Genomic DNA, 24,083 nt, shown 5'->3' on the forward strand with positions numbered 1-24,083 from the left:
CATAAACCAGATAAATCATTTTAGTTACCTTAAAAATCTCTATAAAATATAATTTTCTATTAAAATAATAAAAGAAAACTTCCACAAATTAAATTGGAGTACTAATTAAGTTGAAAAACTTAATATATAAACTTTAATGTATATGTTGCATGTACTTTATATAGTGTATACAAAATTAACTATATTCTACTTTATGAGTGTCAGAAAACAAATATTATCAATTATTTATTTAATGATTTAAAGAAGTCAGTTCTAGAAATTATGTGGTATGGCAGTCTTGATATTATTAGAGACTCTTGTACAACATCCAGATCATGGTTGATACTGTCAAATTATATGTTTTAATGCATTGCTGAGATTGCCAAAAAGCATGAGAGAGAAGAGGAAGGAAGAAGATGAGGAAAAGGTAAGAGAAAGCAGAGAAGGAAAAGGATAAAGAATGAGCTGAAACCTAAAAGGTTACCAGTAATATTAATAGATTAATTAATTAATTAATTGAGTGAATATTTATCCATCATCCATTACTTCCCTATTTACTGCTGCAGATCCTGTAGGTCTATCAATGGTGAAGAAAAAAGATTCCTGCTTCTATATACTTTACTTTTCGTGAGTACAAACAAGCATTAAATACACAAATAGGTAAAATACATAATATGCCAACAGAAGTTCATCTTGACTGACACATTAGTGCAGCAATCTACAATTTTCACATACCAGTGCAAAGCTTGTTGGCCTGACCCTTTGAAAGGCAAAGAGTGCACTTGAAAACTATTTGACAAAATGCAAGGACAAGATCTATAAATACTGAAAGAACAAAAAAAAGGTTAACTTTTTCAATTCTTATTAGTCAAACTACATAGAGAAATGATTCATATTAATAAAAACAAGTAGTTTTTCAATTCTTATTAAACTACATAGAGAAATGATTCATATTAATAATAAAAACAAATAGTTTCTCAAAATAATAAACACAAGATGTGATAAAGATCCCGGCAACATGACACACAAATATATATATAATACACTGCATCTCAAAAGAAGCATTTTTATCATTTTTCAAATGAAGATTATTTAGAAACGAGCATAGAGACTAGCCTTAGAATGAACTGGTTGCAAGGCTGTCTGTAATAGGCATTTGGGAACTTGGATTTGGGGAGGATCTCACCACTTTCAGAACTCATGAGCTCATTGTGCCTAAACTGTGCAAATAATACAATTTATTTTAAGTACTTATCTTCTGAGAGTTTAGAATTTTGGTAGGTGCAAAGTAGGGCATATGGGCATTAAGTAATGAGCTTTTTTGGGACACAGAATTTCACATGTTACAATTCCTTGTTGGAGGAAATACACAAGTCCTGAGTGACTCTACTGGAAGAGGACTCTTGGAAGCTTATGTCTGGTTTCCTCCAGAATTTGCTGTGTACCTTTTCCCTTTGCATTTGCTTTGTACCCTCTTTGCTGCAATTAGTCATAACCATGAATATGAGTGTATGCAGAGTCCTGTGAGCTCTCCCAGAAAATTCCCAAACCTGAGGTTGATGACAGGGACCACTGACATAGAGATTATGAGAGGTGAAGTCATTTGTCTTTTCAATAGTGTCTGATTTCAAAGATTTCATTAACATGAAAACAGTCAACTGAGAAAATAGGAAATAATATTGAGAACTAAGATTCTTACCAAAAGCAAAGTCATGTCTGCCATATACCTGTTTATCTTTAACAAACTTATAAGATTTCTGTAAATGAGATGGATGACCATATCAATAAGTTATTATTTAAAAATCACAAGTCACAATCCCTCTTTCTTCACTCTTTCCAGAGAATTTAAAGGATAAGAGGAATTCAGCAGGTGCTGTTACTTGTTAACATAGATTTCAACTCCAGAGAAAGCAGAGACCTTTCTTTTCTTGGTCTTCTCTTTCTAATTTTCTAAAGGAATTCTCCCACAGGAATAGAGAAGAAGATGGGGTGCAATCTTAGTCTCATACTCAGTGAAACACTTTCTTTCATTCCATTTTTTCTCAAGCTCTGTTTCTCTAAACAATATTTTACTCTATTTTATCCAAAGTCGTTCATCTCTGCAGGTGTGTTAAGCCTATGTGACACCCTTTTTGTGACCTACAAATCTCAGCTAATCTCTATAGATACAGAAATCAGAGGAATGAAGTTTCATGGGCAAGACTTAATGTCAGTAGACAACACACGGTACCTACTTAAGAATATCAGATCTGAATATCAGGACTCATGACAATTGGGGAGGGCACTTGGTGTGATGAGCACAGGGTGTTGTATGCTGTTGAATTGCTATATTATAAACCTGAAACTGGTAGTGCATTGTATGTTAACTAACTGGAATTCAAATAAAAATTTTTAAAAAGAAAAAGAATATCAGATCTCAGTAAATGCACTGATTGTACTGTGTACTCATGTTCTGGATACCTGTGTGTTGAGGAAAGGGATGGGGGGTGAAAGGAAAGGAGAAAATGATCTGTGAAAGAGGAAAATTAGTGAGAGTATGAAGAAAGTAAAATAGAAGAGAAAAAAAGAAACCTTCTGTTTTGGAACTTGCCCTTGGACTAATTAATTTACTTCCTGTATGCTCATTTTGTCTATGATTAAAGAAAGTCTTTGATAATTAAATATGGCCTAACAACTTAAATTAAAACTTGTTGACAGTTTAATATTTACTTTCAATTATGATTAATATAATTCTTTAAACAAATATTTGTAAAGTAACTACATTTTGCCAAGTATTAAGAATACACTATTCAGCAGATGATAGAATTCTCTTAACCATGTGTTAACTTTAAAGAATTAAAATATATCATTTCAATACAAATCATTTGACTGTTACTAAAGCAACCCGATAAAAATGTTCTGTTTCTATTCTGGTGAATGTTGGTGGAGAAAAGAATAACCTTTTCCTCATAAGAAAATTAAGAATATATTTATATTTTATGTTTATGTTCTTAGGAGCTGAAAAAGGCATTTTAGGAAGAGAAGCAGTTTCCTTCTTTATGAAATACAGATATAAAGATGAATGATGTGAGAGTTTGTGATTAAGATGACCTTGATTTAAAGTTATTAACTAAGTATTGAATTGTGTTCAAAAATTAAGACGCAATACCAGGCCTTTGGATTAGGAGTGTTTGCAATCATTCATTATTTATAATTGAGGTCACTGGGCTTATAAAATGTACTATGTCAAAATTAATTCAGTAATGCATATCTAAAATCCTTTATGCACTGGAAAGTTTGAATTAAAGTCTGTGAATTAACAAAAAAAATTATTTACTTTTTTGGTTTCTCCAATAGCATTAAAGTTGTCTAAAAGTTATATACTTTAAAACATATATTCTTATTTCTTGAAAGTCTTTTAGTATTATATTTGTATGTGTAAATGCAAATATATAAATTGTAAGGTTCAATATTAAAATTGTCTAACATTTGAAGGATAAGACAAGATTAAACTCTTCTGATAACTATTTATGATAATTTTACTCTTTGCCTATTGTAATTATAGAAAATATCAAGTTTCACAGAAATCATTTTTTTTAAATAATTTTTATTTATAGAGAAAGGGAGAATTTTTTTCTATGTTGTCCCTTTTATTCTCATGACATTCATTCCATAACTTGAAATTTTATGTCTTTTACTTTGTACTCAATTAAATTATTCACAATGTTTTTAAAACTTATGAACTAGTGTTAAACTAATGTGCTAATAAACCTGTTGATAAAACCTTTATTGTTACTTATTAGTATCATCATTTTACATAGTAATTAAAATATTCTTGCACATTCTTATTTGATTTAAAAAGTCCTTTAGACATAAATTTTAGTATCACTGTGCTATATAGTAAACTTTAGTAACAAGACTTAAGTACAAGTAAACTTAGTAACTAAAGCTACTAAGCTTTAGTAAACTCAAAATTACAAGTACAAAATAACATAATGGATTTAATGGAAAAATGTTCACTTTCTCCAGACTTCCCTTTGTAGTTTGCAATGTAACTGCAAACTTTCCCATCAAGAAATGGAATTGGTCTCTTCACCCTTTGATTCTAGGCTGGCTTTGTGGTTTTCTTTGGCCAATAGAACTTTGAGAAGTGGTATTATGTTAGTTCTGAGTTTAGGCCTCAAGAGTCATCATACACTTCTACTTTCTGTTGAAACTACCATGAGAACAAGCCTGAGCTAGCCTGTTGGAAGTACAGGTGTGTCAGAGATGAATTGTCCAATGAGACTGCTCTAGAGCAGTCAGCATAGAACCAAAACATTAACTTATAACAAGGGTGTAGTCTGAGAAGATCAATAGTCAGCCCTAAGAAAATTCACGAGCCTACATCATCTGCAGACTAATGAGAAATAATAAATGTTCTTATTTTAAGTAACAGATTTGTGGTAGTTTATTATAGAACAATAATTAACTGAAATGCCTAGGAAATGTTTTTTTGTATAAATATTTTGTTAAGAATACAGTTTGGAAAATTATTTTGGAAATAGGTTAAGTGCTAGTGTGAGACCCTGCTGACACATTTGTTATACTACTAAAAAAAATGCAAATCTTAATTCTGCTGAATTGGAATGGATTTAATTGGAATAGATTTTAAAGAGGAAATTTTGGCAGAGAAATGAAATGATGTAACAAATGAAATAAACAGAATTGGAAATTCCAAACTCAATAAATAAAACTAAGAACTCAAGATATATTGAAAAGCTCACCAAACAAAACTGAAGAGATAATTAGTGAACTGGAAAACTGGAAGAAAGAAATAATCAGAATGAAGAAAAAAGTATTAGGAGTCATAGGAGATAGAATCAAAAAGACACACAGAGTGATGATTGGTTAGAAAGTCAGGCAGAAGAAAATAAGTCAGAACCAACATTTGAAGTATTGCCTGGAAATTTCATGATAGTCATGAAAAAAACATTGAGATACAAATTAAAAATCACTATAAATCCTATTAGGAAATAGCACTCCTCCCCCTAAAATTCAGAGACACATTATAAAACTGTTAAGAACCAAATATAAAGACTAATTATTTTAACAGTAATTAACTTTAAAATAAATAAACTGATCTTTTGATTGTATATGTAATTTATTAAAGAAAGTATTGTAAATAGGAGAAGTAAATTGAAACACATCTGTACTTGACTCAAAAGTTTTTAATGTTTTCCACTGCACTATATTTCCTCACTTCAAATATGCCTACCCCTTCCATATGGAATGCCCCTAGTTGGTTTATTTAATTGCACCTAAGCTGAATAAATGACAATTTTACTTTCAGTGTTTTCATATTTTTTGTTGCTGTTGCTTGTTCGAAATTGTATCTTCTTCTTATAGTGACCAACATAAATTGTATGGAAAGCGCCATCTAATTAGCACTGTTTGTTTTTTGGTTTTTGTTTTTTTTTTCTTGGCCATTTATAGGGTTTTATATAATATCTAGTGAAAGTCCCCAAATGCTGAGGTTTCCCCTAAGAGAGGTGGAGAGATAAAGTAACAAAACTATTATATTCATGATTGGAAAGCAGAACCTGGAGGACACAGCTTGTATCAGACCCAAAGTAAGGCTTCCTGTATTTTTCCCCAGAGGATATGCAAGTGGGGTAAATCATGTCTGCTGAGCAGATGTTTAAAACTGAAATGGTCTATACCATATAACATTATCATTATGATCATAATTATCTTCATCCACAAAAAATTCCTGTTTCAACATGATGTATGGTATTACGATTATGGTGTGCAAAATTAGAATAACTTGATTTGTATTCCAATTTTTCTTCTTACTGGGTGTGCAACTTTGACCAAGTCACATAACCCCCTCACTGTCCTCTATCAAATAAGAATAATAAGAAAAGTTTCCTTGTGTAATTTTGTGAATAGACAAATATTCCATATGAACCAATTTGTAAAACAAATTATCACAGTGCCTCACACAGGAAAGCCACTCAATAGCTGCTAATAAAAATTACTATTACTATTTAAATATAAAACTTAGGACCCCTGGGTGGCTCAGGGGTAATGTCTGCCATCAGATCAGGACATGCTCCTGGGGTCTGGAGATCAAGTCCCATATCGGGCTCCTGCATGAAGCCTGATTCTCTTCCCTCTGCCTATGTCTCCGCCTCTCTCTGTGTCTCTCATAAATAAATAAATAAATAAAATATTTAAAAATAAATAAATGAAATATAAAAGTCTACTCATGATGGTTTATAAATGTATAAATACATAAAGTCCTGATAACATATAAAATATTTTTTAGGAATTGGAAAAAAATGTTTGAGTAAGTATAAAAATTAATGGCAATTGCATTTGTATAGGCAGCACATTTGGAGAATGAATCCATTCTTAGAAAACTTGGAAAAAAATCTTTCAAAGTCATATTTACCTTTCAAAAACTTCAGGAATGGTTCTGAAAAAGTGGTTCACCGATTTCTGGTTTAATTTAGGGAATTTTTACTATAAACATTCTTGTGACAAATATAGGATGGATGTTAGTTCGTTGATCATTTTCACACACTAATGTGTATGTTTTAGATGTAGTAAATATTTTTAAATGTTTATGTATATATCATGTAGCAAAAGTATATGTGAATGTCACATCTATGCCATTCATACTGCATCAACAATCACAGGATACTAACATATTTTGGAATGTTTGAAGACAATTGTTAAAGAACTTCAGAAGCACATAAATAAATAAATTAGGTGCATTCAAAGTAAATCAAATTATATCTCTACATAAAACACATGGTATATAAACTTAATGCTGAAGTGAACACTTAACCTACACAAAAAAATGAAAAAAAAAAAGATGTAGGTCAAGCATTATCTAGGTTTACTTGACACTGTTTACTAAAGCAATAACTTCAATATTTAAGGAAAATGATGCTGCTTTTAGATTACAATACACCATCTTCTCAAAGCTATATTATTTAATTGAAAGAATAGATTTTATTTAATTGAATTTCATCCCTAGGACATAGTTATTCTGCAAGTCCTTAGTTTAGCAGCCACTATTTCAAACTCAGAAAAATCATGATAGCTTTTGTGCATTATCCTTAACAAGGGTTTTAAGTCAAGTGGAATTAGGAAAGACTATAGTATAGAAAATAGAAGTCCAAAAAAAAATTCTCAGACAGATTTCAGCATAATTTCTCACCGCTTGATATAAATAAAACATAGCAGAGGCATTGCTTTTTATTGCCTCAGGGAACAGAGAAACCAGACTCAAAAGGAACTCTTCTCTTGGGACTATATCCAAGAGTAGCAGACAAATCTTTTACACTAGTAAAAAGAACAGTTCAGAGAACTCTTCCTTAGACATTCACACTTAATAAATCCAATTTTAGCAACATCCCTATTCAAATGAGAACAAATTCCCTGAAGCTTTTACTCCTCACCATATTCACCCTTCTATGTCTTTATCTGAGACTTCCATTTAGATTTTTGGATAAAGTTCAACTTCAGCAAATTTAGTGTGCAGTGTTTACAAAATAAAAACAAAAACAAAAAGCCTTCCAATACATTAACACAGAAAGTATATTTGCAAACATTCAATATACCCCTTTTGTTCTCTAGCCCCTGGGCATAGCCATACTTGCAAATTTTCTTTCCCAAAAGACATCACTGGGAAAATTTTGCCATTATAATGGATACTTATTTTGTCCTTACCTACAGTAGACAATTGCCTTTTATTTTGAATGAAACTTTCTGCAGCTTAAATAAGCAAGATATATGAATACAGTTGCATTACAGAAAGAAAATGGCAAACTTCTATTCATCTGTTTAACAAACATACATTGGGTAGCTACTATGTGCCAGGATGTTCTAGATTCTTGAGATGGGATGAAATAATCATAACTCTTGTTCCCCTGGGGGCATAATGGATATGCCCAGAATAAAAAATTGCTCATTTGGAACATGTAGAATGCTGCCAGAAGTTCCTGTTTTTTAAAAATTGTATTGGAAAACTCTGAGAAAGTTGTAAGCGAAGGAGTACCATGAGGTGATCTGTGTTCTCAAAGCATCTTTCTGGTGCCCCACAGCAGGAATGGAAACAAAGGAGCAGCATGGAGACCATTATGCAGATCCAGGCAATTGACGATAGGGATTAGCAGAGAGTAGACTACAAAATTAATAGGGTGACTTTTATGAAGGGGTCAGACTTAGCATGTCAGTGTAGAGAGAAATCTCTTAAAATGTTAAATTAATGGCTTTCAAATATTTTTATCTCTTTAATAAAATTGGAGTAGGGTAAAAATTACCAAGTAAAGGAATATTTTAAGTTATGGAGATGTTTATAGACTATTGGTTAATTTTAATCCTTAAAATAATGAATTAAAGCTATAAAAAAAAGTATTCTTACATATTAAGTCATTCTTTTTTCTAAGTATCCAAGTAGAAAACAGAAGGATAATTAACAATCAGTTATCTTTTATTTTATTTTTTTTAATTTTTATTTATTTATGATAGTCACAGAGAGAGAGAGAGAGGCAGAGACATAGGCAGAGGGAGAAGCAGGCTCCATGCACTGGGAGCCCAATGTGGGATTCGATCCCGGGTCTCCAGAATCGCGCCCTGGGCCAAAGGCGGGCGCCAAACCGCTGCACCACCCAGGGATCCCAACAATCAGTTATCTTTTAAAACATGTATTACTGGAATCATGTTAAAAACTTCAGAATATGAGTTAATACTGGGACAATTTTATGTTTATAAAGTATCTCTCCACATACAATCAAATAATATTCAAAAAATAAACTCTTAAAATTCATACCTCCTTTCAAAATACACAAATTTAGCCTATTAAAATACTCCCATGTAGCACATGGTTGAAAATAATGAAGAAATTGTTTGGAATATCTATCCAATCACATCATGACAGTTGTCTCAGACATTTCTTATAAATTGAGAGACTAAACCCCAAAGACATAATAAAGTTCTTTAAAGCACAAATAAATATATTATATTACTGTTCTATTTGTAAAAGAGCAACTACTTGGCATACATGTATAAGCTAGAGCAAATTTCCATTCACCAAAAATTACAGTTTCTTAAAATGACAAGAACTTTGGCCTTCTATTTTCTATAATATAGTCTCTACTATTTCTTTTTACTTGACTCAAATTGGAAACAACATAAATATCCATCAAAAAAAGTGAATGGATTAAAAAAATTCTGGTATATCCATAAAATGGAATATTACTCAACAGTGAAAAGGAATAAACTATTGATAAACACAAAAATGTGAATAATTCTGGGAACAAAAACAAGCTGAGTGAAAAAAACACAGACAAAATGAGCACAGGATGCAATATTTAATATTTCACTTATATAAAATTCTAAAAAATGCGAAGTAATCTATAATGACAGGATGACTAGCAGTTATGGGGAATGGTCTTCACTGATTGCAAAAGATACTCTCAGGGTTGGTGAATATATTCCTTAATTTAACTGCAATGTTCATTTCAGGGTTTGTGCATATATGAAAATTCATCAAACTGTACACTAAATATGTATAATTAATGGCACATCAATTAAACTTCAATAAAAAAATTAAAATGAGTCATTAAGTATTATGTTAAATGTTAGTCAATGGAAGTCCTTATAAATGGAGTAAGAGGAGAAATTATGAACAAGAATAATTATGTTAATTATAAGTTAGTATGTAAATGGAAGCTATAGTAAATCATAATATTAAATATTAATTATATTGTATACATCCTATTTGCTACAAGTTATTTTGTTCTCTTTTTATTTATGTCTTGGTTTTTTACACTGCTTAGGAAATGAAATATGGGGAAACTTATACATTTTTAGAACAGCTTCATAATCCCAGAATCAGTAAATAAATGGGATAAGCATAGATACTCTTTGGGATTTAAAAAATGCATTGCATTAGGAATTAAGGAGTGTACATGTCATGCCTGAGGAGTGCCAGGTGATGTACAAAGTGTTGAATCATTACATTGTACACCTGAAACTAATATAACACTGCATGTCAACTAACTGGAATTAAAATAAAAACTTAAAAAAAAAACTTAAAAAAATATCGTTGGCCATTATTTAAATAGGGAATACATCGTATAAACACAATACATAAATCTCCATATGTTAGCTTTACTATTAGCAAACTGTTTTATAAAAGTCAACTATCATTGATACAGTCATATCATCTGCTCATATGATGTTTAACAAATATATCTAAATATAAACTCTTAAGTTTACTTAAGAGTCAGTGGGGCATCTATACTGAAAAGTTTAAAGTGGCATCAGAAAAGGCATATTGGCAGAACAGTAAAATGTGGTTACCAAGAACAGAGAGTGACCTTTGTATTTAATAAACAGTATGTGATTAATTCCAGACCTCTATTTCAATTAATAGCTATAATCTTGGATATTTTGCCTGGATTAAAAAAACTTAATGAAACTTTGAATAGAGTGTAGACAATTTCTCATCAGAACTGAATTATTCACGAATACAATTCATTCCACAGATTCTTAGAAAATATTTTCTTCAAAGTATAGTTACCGATATGTTGCTGACAAAAAAAGATATATATATATATATCCACCTCCTGGAATAGCACATTGGTATATGTCACTACAGATAATAATAAAAATAAACAACATTTTGTTGGCATTAAATAAAAATTTCTGAGCCAGTGTCTGACAATGTAAAAACTATAAAATCTATTGGTCAATAGAATGTGAAATATGAAGGTACAGATAAAATATTTCAGAAATAAATGCCGATTTATAATCCCTGTTTATCCCACTAGAAGAAATGAGTAAAATGAAATGAGTAAATAATGTAATATTAGCTATAACTTATTTTATTGTATTATTTTACTTCTTAGCTATAACTTAGAGAATAGGCAAAAAAGCGAAGACACCAGGAAGAACTTATATTAAGTTGCAAAATAAAGTCTGGGTTAGCTAGAAGAGGAATTCTCTTATTGTGAATTATAGAAATAAAGAATGTTTAAACTTTCTTTTCTTCTCATGAGAGAATGATCAATGGCTGAGATGAGAGTATTTTCTCTTAAGTCCCTCTTAGATGTATTTTTTTCATTTCCTATGCCTGATTTTGTGATCTCTTATAGTCAGCAATCATTTTGCCAAAAGTGGTAATCTTGTCAGTAGAAATTCTATGTAGTTAAACACACACACACACACACACACACACACACATTCTTTAACTTGTGTATTGTATTAATTACCAGGTTAATTGCTGAGGCACCATTGGGACAATTAAAAATTACAGACTCCTTTTGATGTAGCAACTTTTATGAGTTGTGGAAATTTTTTATTTAATATTTATTATTATGAAATAGAGAATAAAATATTTTCCTACAACAAATACATAAATATTTATAGATAACCTATGACCTTTCAAGGTTTTCCCTCTTTGTATTTTTAAATTAGTTTCCCAAACATTTACCTGCAATACACTGTTACTCGTTACTTGTGAAAAGAACTTAGTTAAAATTATGATTTGTCTATAGTCATTACTGAAATCTTAAAACTTTGGCAAGAAAAATGCTTCTTGTACAGTACAAACTATATTAGAAGGGCCAACTATAAAATAATAATTGCATATAACTTGCAAAAAATACACATTGTAGAATTCCAAATGAAAAAATCAAACTTCAATTTAGAGGAGAAAAAGGGTATACACATGGTTGCTTCTATGGGAAAGTAACCTTATATGCTATTTAAAATTTTGTTTGAGCACTCAAATGTCTAGATCACATGAGGGGAAGAATTTATATCATTTTTTACATCTATTTTTGCTATATACAGAAAAATAAGGTTCACAACTCTGTATTGACTGTGACAGAAAAGGCTCGTGCCATATTGAGAATGACAAGGGAGAAGAATCAAGGACAACCATGCAAACCAAGTTCAAAAGGAAGGGACTTAATGAAGAGCAATTTTACCACAGGCCACAAAGTGCACCAGTTCATTGACTGCAAGCTCTTTAGAACTGCCTGTGTTCAAGCAGAATTATACAGGAGGGACAGAAGTTGTGGGAGGTGGGAGGGAAGTCATCACATTTAGGGATCCAAAGCATATTAACACTCTTTCTGCAAAGCTCACCATCTTTCAGACATGCTTACCTCAATGCTTTTTGATAAATTGCTTAGTCAAAAAAAAAAAAAATACTTGAGAATGTGCTAAACAACTCTAGTTGTACTTTAGTCATCAGTAGATAGAAAACTTTGATCACTTCTTACTGCACAAAGGTGCTCTGGGTGTCCTGGAGTTAAAGAGGAAACAATTGCCTTATTACATAGTAATGGTGCAGAATGTGATACCTTTTAGTTGGTCTCAGTTCAAAAGTGGTTCTTAGTGTCTAAATGCAAATATTAAAAGAGCTCCTACCCCTTATACTACTATAGCTATACTCTAGAAATTACTCATCACCTTAATTATGTGTCTGTATTACCCACTAGAAATATACCTCATAATGGCAAGCCACATGTTTGGTTCATTCAACACTGTGCCCTAGAGGAATTATTTTTGTCACATATGAAACAGAATATATTTTGCTGAATGGATGTATAATGGGATTTTATAAATGGGAAAACTAGAAGGGCCACTATTGAAATGGACAAACTATACACGCCCAATCCATTATAATTATGAAACAATATATACCCATTCATATTTCATAAATACAAGTGCTAGAGTAATTTGTCCAAAAGCGCAGGACCAGGAATCACAGGTTTGGGTTCATACAAGAACTATCACCAAAATTTGTGTTGTCTAGGAAAATTTACTTATGAAATTATGATGAGAGTTCATTATGATGATAGATGTAAAACATTTTGTGCTATTCTTGGCAAATCTTTTATATAGTATTTAGTAATAGGCATTAGTAGCAAAAAAATATGGCAGCATAATTTAACCTGCCCTGCATAGATGTGATCATGCTAGATTCGCAAACATTCCATTTTCCCTCCTTTCACCCCTTTCCGTATGCTACAATTTCTGATGCCACAATTTCTCCCTGTTAACTCAGGAATGGAGTGAGACCACATTGGCAACGCAGTATAAAAAAAAAAAAAAAAAACATGATATGAGTTACGTTGGGGCATAAAACTTAACAATCAAGTGCACATGTCTCTTCTCTGCTGTAATGTGTAGAAATGTTCAAGATAGAAGTTGCTGCCATTTATCCTGAAACTCAGATGACATTGAGCAGAGCAACCAGCTACCCAAAATGGAAATGAACTGAGAAAAGGAAATGAATTACTATTTTTATAAGCTTCTGTGATTGTTAGACTGTTTTCTAGAGCAGCATAATGTAATTTAATCTGACACATTTAGCAACTCTTATTTAATTAGAGGCATTCAAATTTTGGTGGCAAGATTACATAATGAAAAAAAATAATGATAGTCATAGCCTCTCAAAATATGATCTAGACTTAGAAGAGCAGTCTTGAAAGTCCAGAATTTAAATTTCAAAGCAGGCATTTTTTAAACAGTGAAAAGCCTGTTAAGAGTTTCGAAAAACTATGTCCCAAAGGAACCATGTTATAAAGTTTATACTGTAAACCATGGATGAGAAAGAGAGTAAATGAAGAGCCAGGCTCGCACAGGGAATGACTCACCTAGAAGTGAAGACAGTGAGTACTCGTGTTCAGTGTAGTGATGCTGACAGTGTACATAGGAATACCCTTCCACTCAAGATAAATGCAGAGGAGTGCCTGGGTGCCTCAGTCAGTTAAGCACCCCAAGTGTTATTTTTTTTTAAGATTTTTATTTATTTATTTGAGAGAGAGTGAGAGTGTGCATGAGCAGTGGGAGGGACAGAAGGAGGAGGAGAAGCAGACCCTCTGCTGAGCGGGGAACCTGATCCAGGGCTCAATCCAAGGACTCTGGGATCATGACCTGAGCCAAAGGCAGATGCCTAAGCAACCGAGTGACCCAAGCGCACCCCCTCCCCCAACAAATTGCTTTTAAGAACCTACTTAGTACTATTCTGTTATGCGGCATAGTAACAGCTACGTCTGCCATAATGAAATACTACAGATTGAGTGGCTTAAACAGCAGAAATGTGTTTTCTCATGGTTCTTAAGACTGGAAGTCCAAGATCAAGGTGCCATCAGCATTGGTTTTTCAAAAGGAACCTCTTCTTGGCTTACATAAGGCTTCCTTCTAGTAGTGTCCTCATTTTTTTTATTTGGTTTTTCTGTTTTTTGTTTTGTTTTCTTGTTTTTTTCTGGTATTCTACTGGTCAATTCATTTATGTCTTTACCAATAGCACACTATAATCATTATAGCTTAATCTTTATCACTTTATAGAAAACGGTGTTAGTGCGATTTCTTCCCTTTGTTAGATTTTCTTTCTTTTTTTTTTAATGTTGGTTTATTCAGAAATAATGACTTTAATTTCCAAAGACATTTTTCCCCTGAGTTTTCTTTAATTATTTTTGCTTAATTGCATTGTGGTCCTAGAAAGTTATTTGTAAGATACAATCCTTTAAATGATTCTGTATTTGATATTTGATCACTGACAGTTTTCAGGCCCCATGGTCCCCTTCTGTTTTTGCACTATATCTGGACGAAGAGATAAAGCTTGCAGACTCCTTGCAAACACTCATGCTTGGGTTCCTCCATGGGAATCCTCATTGCAATCCCCTGTCCTAACCACTAAACCAGAAAGTCCCATTTATGTGAGTAGCAAATCTTTTCATGCCTTCCTGATGCATTGTGGCATCATTAGTCTTGACATCCAAATAATTTTAAATCTCTGGTAGTTATGTATCTTTTTCAAATCATATTGCTTTCTACTTATACTATCCAGCCCTCTTTTTTTTTCAGCCCTCTTTTAAAGCATTTCTGGAGACAAAAAAAAACCCTCCAAATTATTAGAAATTATTGCATATCAGGTAATGCTTATTTTATCCATTTCTTTGTTTTGCTGGTTCTTATAATAAATAATTTTCCCAAAATTAGGTTCCTCAATAAATAATTTGTGTTTGTATAATGTGATGAGTTTACACATATTATATTATATATACATGTGTAATATATATAGTGAAATAATTGTCAATAAACAATAAAGTTAGTTTACTTATAGCACATAACATGTCCATAACCTCACATAGTTACCATTTTGTGTGTGTATATGATGAGATCTTTTAAGATCTATTCTCTTAGCGACGTGCACGTATACAGTACTGTTCTTTATAGTCATCATGCTGTACTTTACATCCCCAGAACTTACTCATTTTACAGCTGGAAGTTGTCCTCTTAGACCACTTTCACCCATTTTCCCCACCTCACATCCCCTTGCCCCTGTCAACAACCAATCTACTCTCTGTTTCTATGAGTTCAGTTTTGTTTTTTGTTTTTTTTTTTGTTTTTTAGCTTTCACATATAAGTGAGATCATGCAATAGTGGTCTTTCTCTGCCTGACTTATTTTACTTATCGAAATGTTCAGTCAATCTATGTTTTCCCAAATAGTAGGATTTTCCTTCTTTTTAATGCCTGAATAATATTCCATTATACATATACCCAGAAGTAGGATTAGTGGATCATATGGTAGTTATACTTTTAATTTTTTATGGAAGCTCCATATAGTTTCCCATAATGGCTGTACCACTTTGCCTTCTCACCACAGCGTACATATCTCATTTTCTCCATATCTTAGCCTGCACTTGTTATCTCTTGTGTTTTTTATAAAAGCTATTTTAGGGACATGGCTCAGTGGTTGAGCGTCTGCCTTTGGCTCAAGTCATGATCCCGGGGTCCTGGGATCGAGTTCCGCATCAAGGGAGCCTGCATCTCCCTCTGCCTATGTCTCTGCCTCTCTCTGTGTGTCTCTCAGAAATAAAATATTTTAAAAAAATAAATAATAAAATAAAAGCCATTTTAGTAGGTGTGAGGTGATCTCTCATTGTGGTGAGATCTCTCACAATCTCTCATTGTGAAATCATCATTTCCCTGATGATTAGTGAAGACTACTCTTAAGTGGCCAGGTAGAGGGCAAAACGCTGCCTGTAATTGCCTTTCTCCAAAACACAACTTAACCTTCTAACTTTTAAGACACCTTTTTACTTTCATCTGTCACATCGTAACTTGTGGAAAGCTCTCTATGAAGCACCCTGGGTTGGTTTCAGGAGAGTCCTATAATTTATCTTCTGCTGCAGCAACTAACTAAAGACATCTATCCCTCAGAACCAGGTTATAAGGAAAAATTATTTCTTGTTTGTTCCACTATACCTACAGTGTCCTTAGGGGGCTCCCATTGTGATATGACTGCATAACCATTATACTCTAGGTAACACATCATAAGTCTCAGTATTTAAGTAGTTTTCTTGTTGTGTTCAAATAACCTAGTGAATATGAAAAATTACCAATATAATCAAGTATTTTTTCAATTGAACTTTAAAAGCTGCTGCTTTGTTTTATATTTTTAATACCATTTGTTTATTTTTATATAATGTTTAAAAAAGAAATAACTAAACCTTGAAAGGGCTTTAAAAAAAAATACGTGATTCAATTTTGACCACATTTTTTTTGCTACACTCTAAGTGATCACATTTATATTCAGTTCATAGCCATAATAACTATTTCATAAAACAGCAGGTGTCAAAATGCATTTTAGAATGAGAAACATTTTATTGTTTATAAAACAAACAGGTTACTGCTACAATCAATAGATGAGATATACAAACATTTAATTATTTTATAATTTTATTTAATCCTGTAACTCAAAATATTTGACTAGACAGCTGCAGAGACTAAGAATATAAAGGTTAGTTATATTCATTTCTTTCCTATGCAAAGCCTGTTATCTATTTTTTATGCAAATTGATGTGTGATAAATTAAACTTTTAAGATACTTCATACAATAAAATGAAACCATAATTTTCTTCTCTCATTTGAAAAGTAATAGAGACAAATACATATTTACATAATCTCTGATAAAAAGTGATATATATGTACATATATATTCTCACTTAGGAAGTAAATTAATTATTCATATTTTCTTCCAGATTTTTACAGTTTAAGTGTTTATATATTATACTCTTTAATCTAGTTAGGACGTGTTTCAGTGATTGGTCTTAAAGAGTAATCTTTATTTTTTATCTGTACAGTTAACCATTTTGAGCTGACTCATTTATTGAATAACCTGTCTTTCCTCCACTGACTAGAAATGCTATTTTCATAAAATATTATATTCTTATGAAAACTAAAGTCTGTTTCCAGCTTAGTGTTTTCATTGTTAAATGTAGCTTCAATACAGCTTTGTAATATATTTAACATTTGGTTAAGAAGTCATGTATCACCAGTGCTCTATTTCAAAATCTGCTAAGTCATTCTCACCAATTTATTCATCCAAATAAACTTTTAAATCTTTTGTCAACACCCCATCCCCCGCTAAAAAAAATCCAACTGGAATTCTCATTAGAATTGCATTAAAAATATAAAATGATTTGAAAAATTAGTTACATATCTATATACATATCATTTACATATATACATATAATATTTACATATATATGTAAAATCTCCATTGTGCCTTGTTGAGGACAAATAAAGAAAAGTCTAATTTTATTTTAGTAAAATGACCTTTTATCTAAATTAAGGGTTAAATAAAACAAATTTAGATGACACTAAGTTTTTTTCTAATTGGAAAAAGCACACAGACAAGTGAAAAAAATGTTAGTTGTAATTCTTCAAGATTGGTAGCTTAGGATAATAATTCAAATTATGGCACATTTCCTTAAATAAAAACATTTGTATTAATAGTTCAATACTAAAATTCATGCTTTAACTCCCATCTTCATCTTTTTGGTTGAGAAATTTTCCAAGTTAGCTTGAAGCCTCATCACATATTCAGGTCATTCTCAGTGACTTTTACCCTTGTCTGTATAGTACAATCACCTGGGAAGCTTTATAAATTACAGATGCCGAGGTCCTTTCCCTCTAGATACTGATTTAATCTGACTGGGTTGCATCCAGGGCATCGGGGTTTTTAAAAGTTCCCAGGTGATACTAAAGGGCAGCCAAGGGAGAGAAATAGTGATCTAAGAGATGATTTTGTGCAAACACAAAGCATAGTCAAGATATTTAAAACCTTGAAACTTACTGTATTTTTACACCACTATTTCCACGCAGCTGCATCAAATATTTTAAAATCAATTAGTCAATAACTTCTAAGTCTACCAGGTAAGAGAGATATACTTAACATACCTTCTCCCTAATCAAGGAGTACAATATAATTTAAAACAAAACAGTTGATGATAATGTCCCTTTCCAAACTCAAAATATAACTATGGTGTACTTGTTTGCTCTTTGTTAAAACACAAATAACTAAACAAGTTGAAATTGTTATGACTATACTTATATATGCATTAAACCCACTTTGTGGGGGAATTCTGTACGGGTCCATGAGCCTTTTCCCAATGGGAGGCTCTCCAGTGGTTCATTATTATTAGGTGCTTCTGTTAAAGTAAGTGTAACATCCACTCATTATGTCATGCTTCCTATGAATGAAATACAAGAGCCCCCAAATTAGCCTTCTACTAGGGTATTGTTTTAATGATGACAATTATCACCGATGGTAATGTGGCTGCTTTCTAGGAGCTAAAGTAAATAGTCTTACTTTGCAGGATGTTAAGACACAGCATAATGATTCATATTAATGAAATAGCCCGATCATCTCATCAGATGAACTGTAACACCTTATGGGACTATTAGAAGCTGTGTTAGCTTGGTTCTCTTCCTATTTCCTTAACCAGTTTTAATTTATGTTAGAATGAGGTCAGCTCTGGATATTCTCACTGTTTCAACAGAAGCATCATGAGATTCAGAGCTCTGAAATTTGTCTATAGCACACTCCCTAAACACGTGCACATGCACACACATACCCCAAAGAGGGGAAGCAAGGGTAGCAGCAAAAGCACCACAAACAAACAAAAATCCTCCACGAAACAACAAAATCAACCTCAGTACAAACGATAAAATCAGACACATGCAGAAAAATTGGATGCAAGTAAAGTTTAAAGAGGCACTATTGTTTATAAGAGATTGCTAAAAATAAACTCAGTCATGAGTACTATGGATAATGTTTCTCACCTGATCCCGTCAGTTAGATGAAACAAAGGGGAGAATTTCTTCCTATATTCAAACTTTATCATAGTGAAGGTGTGGAGAAGGATGTCTCTCTAGGGACTTTTCTAAGATAGATTGCCAAGTATTTGAGCTGGTCTATTGTAGCATTGTCAAGATGAACACTATATAGCCCATGACTCGATGATCATATGGTCAGAATTCAAAATGAACACAGCCACTTTCACCGGTGTACATTTCTAAATGTAAATTGTTTAGAATGATGCATTTACATCTTTAGATAATGGTATATGACTTAATCTCTTCAAGCATAACTTTCCTCCAAGGATGAATGTACAGCACTTTACATTTCTGAAAACAAACAAAATTGTTTTCACATGTATTTCACAAAATCTTATTCAGATTAATTTCAAATATTAAAACAAGTTACTGTTTATGTTTTTTTAAAAAAAAAAAAAAAAAAACATTACCTGTTTATTCACCCAGACTTAAAATGTGTACTCAAAGTTTCCTAGCAAAGTCACTTTGGATAGTAGTAAAAGATAGATTTTCTTTCGCAGATATAAGGTATATTTTTATTAATACACTCAAAAATATTTACTAAGTGGCTACTATATTCCAGTTACTTTTCTAGGTTCTGAGAATACAGCAATGAACAACACAGACACATTTCCTATCCACATGCATCTTGTGATTTTCTGACCTCTGAGTAGATTTATTTTCAAAAACTTCTGAGGACAGATTTATTCTTAATGGTGTCATAATTTAATCTCTACATTCCCATAAGAATTTTCACAGAACAAATAGAATAACCGACACCTATTGACATTAACCCTTAAAAAATAAATAGAACGTTATTTAACACATTTTCTCTGAATTTGTGTAAAAAATAGAATTAATAAAAATAAATTATAATATAACAATTGTATTTTATAATTCACAGTCATAACAGAACTAATTCAAAAATAATCTTCATATATTCCCTATTTGGAACAAACTTAATGTTTATTATTGTTCCCAGTATGATTTTTTTTGAATGGGGGAGTAACAAAGAGAGGAGGAGAGAGAGAATCTTAAACAGGCTCTTCACCCAGCACAAGATTGACGTGGGGCTGGATCTCACAACCCTGAGATCATGACCTGAGCTGCAATCAAGAGTCAGATGCTGAGTGACGCATATTGCCCAGAGGATGGCAGACCCGGCTTGCACCACGTGGTTCCCAGCGACCTGTACCCCTCGTGCTCAGGTTTCTGCAGGATAACCAGCTCCTGGAGGTAGGTGGTCAATAAATTCACCAAGGCAACAGGTGCTACCCAACAGGATTCCAACGCCTCTTCCCTCGTGGACATCTATAGCTTCTGGCTCAAGTCCACCAGGGCCCTGAAGTGGAATCTACAGGCAAATGGACCAGTGACCAAGAAGGGTAAGAAGAAGACTTCACCCAGTGACAGCAGTGAGGACAGCAGTGAGGAGGAAAAAGCCCAAGGGCCGCCAGCTAAAAAAACTGTTGTACCTGCCAAGCGGGCCAGTTTGCCTCCGCATCCTGGAAAGGCTGCAGCCAAAGCAGCAGAGAGCAGCAACAGTGAAGAATCCAGTGATGAGGAGGAAAAGGATGAGAAGAAAAAGCCTATTCAGAAGGGAGTTAAGCCTCAATCCAAGGAAGTCAAAGCTCCTCCAAAGAAGGCCAAGAGCTCGGATTCTGATTCAGACTCCAGCTCATAAGATGAATTACCAAAGAACCAGAAGCCAAAGACAACACCTGTGGCAGCTAAAGCTCAGGCTAAAGCCTCAGCCAAACCAGGTACACTAGCTCGAGTGGTACCTAAACCAGCCAATGGCAAGCAGCCAGCAGTAAGAGCAGCAGCAGCAGCAGCAGCAGCAGCAGTGATGATGACTCAGAGGAGGAGGAGGAGGAGGAAAAGGAGGAGGTGGAGGTGGAGGAGGAGGAAGAGGCAGGGGCCATACCTAAGAAGACTGTACCTAAAAAGCAAGTTGTAGTCAAGTCCCCAGTGAAAGCAGGGGCCACCACTACCCAAAAGAGTTCCAGCAGTGAGGAGGAGGAGAAGGAAAGAGCAGAAAAAAAACATGAAGAAAAAACCAGGTCCCTATAGTTCAGTCCTCCCGCCTTCTGCTGCCTCCTCAGAAAGTCTCCCAAGAAAGCCACAGAGAAGAAACAGCCTGTGGAGAGCAGTGAGGACAGCAGTGATGAGTCTGATTCAAGTTCAGAGGAAGAAAAGAAACCCCCAGCTAAGGCAGTCATCTCTAAAGCAACCACTAAACCAGCTCCAGCAAAGAAAGAACCAGAGAACTCTTCAGACAGCTGAGACTCTGACAGTTCTGAGGATGAAGCTCCTGCCAAGCCAACCAGTACCGCCAAGAATCTATCAAGTAGGCCACTTACCACTCCCAGGCAACCTGCGGCTAAACCAGCCACAGCTCCCAAGCAACCTGCAGGTAGTGGCCAGAAGCCATTGACCAGAAAGGCTGATAGCAGCTCCAGTGAAGAGGAGAAAACAAAGAAGACCCTGGTCACCCCCAAGCCCAAGGCAGTGGCTAAGGCAGCTCCTTCTTTGCCTATCAAACAGGCTTCCTAGGGTGATGGAAGCTCTGATTCAGATAGCTCTAGCAGTGAGGAAGAGAAGATGTCAAAATCCCCAGTTAAAAAGAAGCCACAGAAGGTGGCAAGAGTTGTAGCCTCTTCCAAGGCTGCTTCCACAAAGAAAGCAAAGGCTGAGAGCAGCAGCAGTTCTTCCTCTGATGACTCCATTGAGGAAGAGGAAAAGGAGAAGCCTAAGGGCAAGGGCACTGTAAGGCTACAAGCCCTCAAGACCAATGGGACTCTGCACTGAATACCCAGAAGGGAAAAGCAGATGGAGATAGCAGTGAGGAAGAAGAAGAGAAAAAGGCAGTAGTGGCAGTTTCTAAGCCAGGTTCAGGGAAGAAGGGGAAGCAGAATGAGGCTGCCAAGGAGGCAGAGACTCCTCAAGCCAAGAGGATAAAGCCCCAGACCCCTAACACATTTCCAAGAAGGAAGAAAGGAGAGAAAAGGGCATCACCCCCATTCCAAAGGATCAGGGAGGAGGAAATTGAGGTAGATGCTCGAGTGGCAGACAATTCCTTCAATGCCAAGTGGGGTACAGCTGGAGACTGGGGGGAGCACGCCAATCAGGTTCTGAAGTTCACCAAAGGCAAATCATTCCAGTATGAGAAAACCAAGAAGAAGCGGGGCAGCTCTCGGGGAGGCTCCATTTCCATCCAGGTCAATTCCATTAAGTTTGACAGCGAGCGACCTGGGGTCATCTGGTGAAGCAGGGGTGAGGATCTGAGACTATCGACTTTCCCTAGTGGACCTGGGAAACCCTCAGCCCTCTTAAGGAAGGGTCTCGGTGAAGCCAGCCGTTCAGAATAGGTCTGAAGACTTTGTATCATAACATCTTCTCTGGTCCTTTTCTGGTGTTCATAGTTTTCTACAGATTTGTTTTTGAGCGTTGAGTAGCAAAGACAATAAAAGAGGAGTGTTCCTTTTTAAGAAAAGGAAAAGTTTTAGTTGTTGCCCCCTTCTCCCTGTCCTGTGGAAGTCCTCCTACTGAGAAATTTGTATATTTTATGTTAAATCATTTGCTGTTGATTTTTGTTATTTTAACAGGTGGGTTCCCACAGATAAAATCTTAGCTCTTGCCCAAGACATAGTAAAAGTCACATGTATGAGTTTTTATAATTGGAGAATTGTGCCTATTGTGCACATGTCCACCTTTCTTTTTTTTTTAAGATTTTATTTATTTATTCATGGCAGACACAGGGGGAGAGAGAGAGAGAGGCAGAGACACAGGCAGAGGGAGAAGCAGGCTCCATACAGGGAACCCGACGTGGGACTTGATCCTGGGTCTCCAGGATCGCGCCCTGGGCTCAAGGCGGTGCTAAACCACTGAGCCACCAGGGCTACCCACATGTCCACCTTTCAACCGTCCTACCCCTCATAGCTTTGGAAAGGGGCAGTTAAGAAGGGTTAATGTATGTATATGTTTGCTAAGCATGCACTGTGTAGTTCATCCTCATTCATGGGATTTAGGAATTCAGCGAGCATGGACTTAACTACTTTTTGGGATAAAATTCACTTATTACAGGCAAAATTCTGGTGTAATATGAATGTCATGGGGTTAGTCTGAATATTTTGTTTTCTGTAATTTTAACATTATCTAATGTTTGCAATACATGTTTAGTTTTTTAATTTGAAAGCATAAACTTTTCTATTGTTCAAAGACTTTGATGACCCTTAATAGCACTAAATTGAGGACTGCATTTTCTTGTTTTTTACATTTTAGAGAACAAAATAACATTAATCTGAACAATAAAAAAAAAAAGAGTCAGATGCTTAACTGACCCACCCAGACACTGCTCCCAACATGCTTTGTTACATATCACAACCTCCAAAAAAATCAAGGACTACAACTGCTATTTTAAATTAAAAAAAAAAAAAAAAGCTGTCAATTTTATGGTGTCCAATAAATTGCAATTGCAAAAATATCATTACAAGATTCCTTTGATTTTTAAGTTGCAATTTTTCATTTCTTAGTTTAAATATAATTGCAAGAACTAGTCATGCTTATATTATGTGCCTACCATGTAATTCTGCAAAAATAAATAAAGTTTTATTATATTCCTCGGGGTTGATTTTTCTTACCTCTGACTAGTTATCTGAATTGCTTGTGCCCCTGTTTCATAGTATCAAAAACAGAAGTGCTACTTTGAGAGAGTAAGGAAACCTTACTGAGAGCATGGGACAAGGCCCTGAGCAACCACTCTAGTAACATTTCTTTTTAAGATTTTGTTTGTTTATTCATGCGAGACACAGTGAGAGAGAGAGAGAGAGACAGAGACACAGGCAGAGAGAGACGCAGGCTCCATGCAGGGAGCCCTATATGGGACTCGATCCTGGGACTCCGGGATCACACCCTGGGCCCAAGGCAGGCGCTCAACCGCTGA

General features: G+C 34.3%; 1 pseudogene; it reads left to right on the forward strand.

Moving 5' to 3' along the window:
- Positions 1 to 14,546: 14,546 nt before the first annotated feature.
- On the forward strand, positions 14,547 to 22,407 carry LOC100687588 (annotated as a pseudogene).
- Positions 22,408 to 24,083: the final 1,676 nt, after the last annotated feature.

The sequence above is a fragment of the Canis lupus genome, chromosome 22 (assembly GCF_011100685.1).
Source record: "Canis lupus familiaris isolate Mischka breed German Shepherd chromosome 22, alternate assembly UU_Cfam_GSD_1.0, whole genome shotgun sequence".
Taxonomy (NCBI): domain Eukaryota; kingdom Metazoa; phylum Chordata; class Mammalia; order Carnivora; family Canidae; genus Canis; species Canis lupus.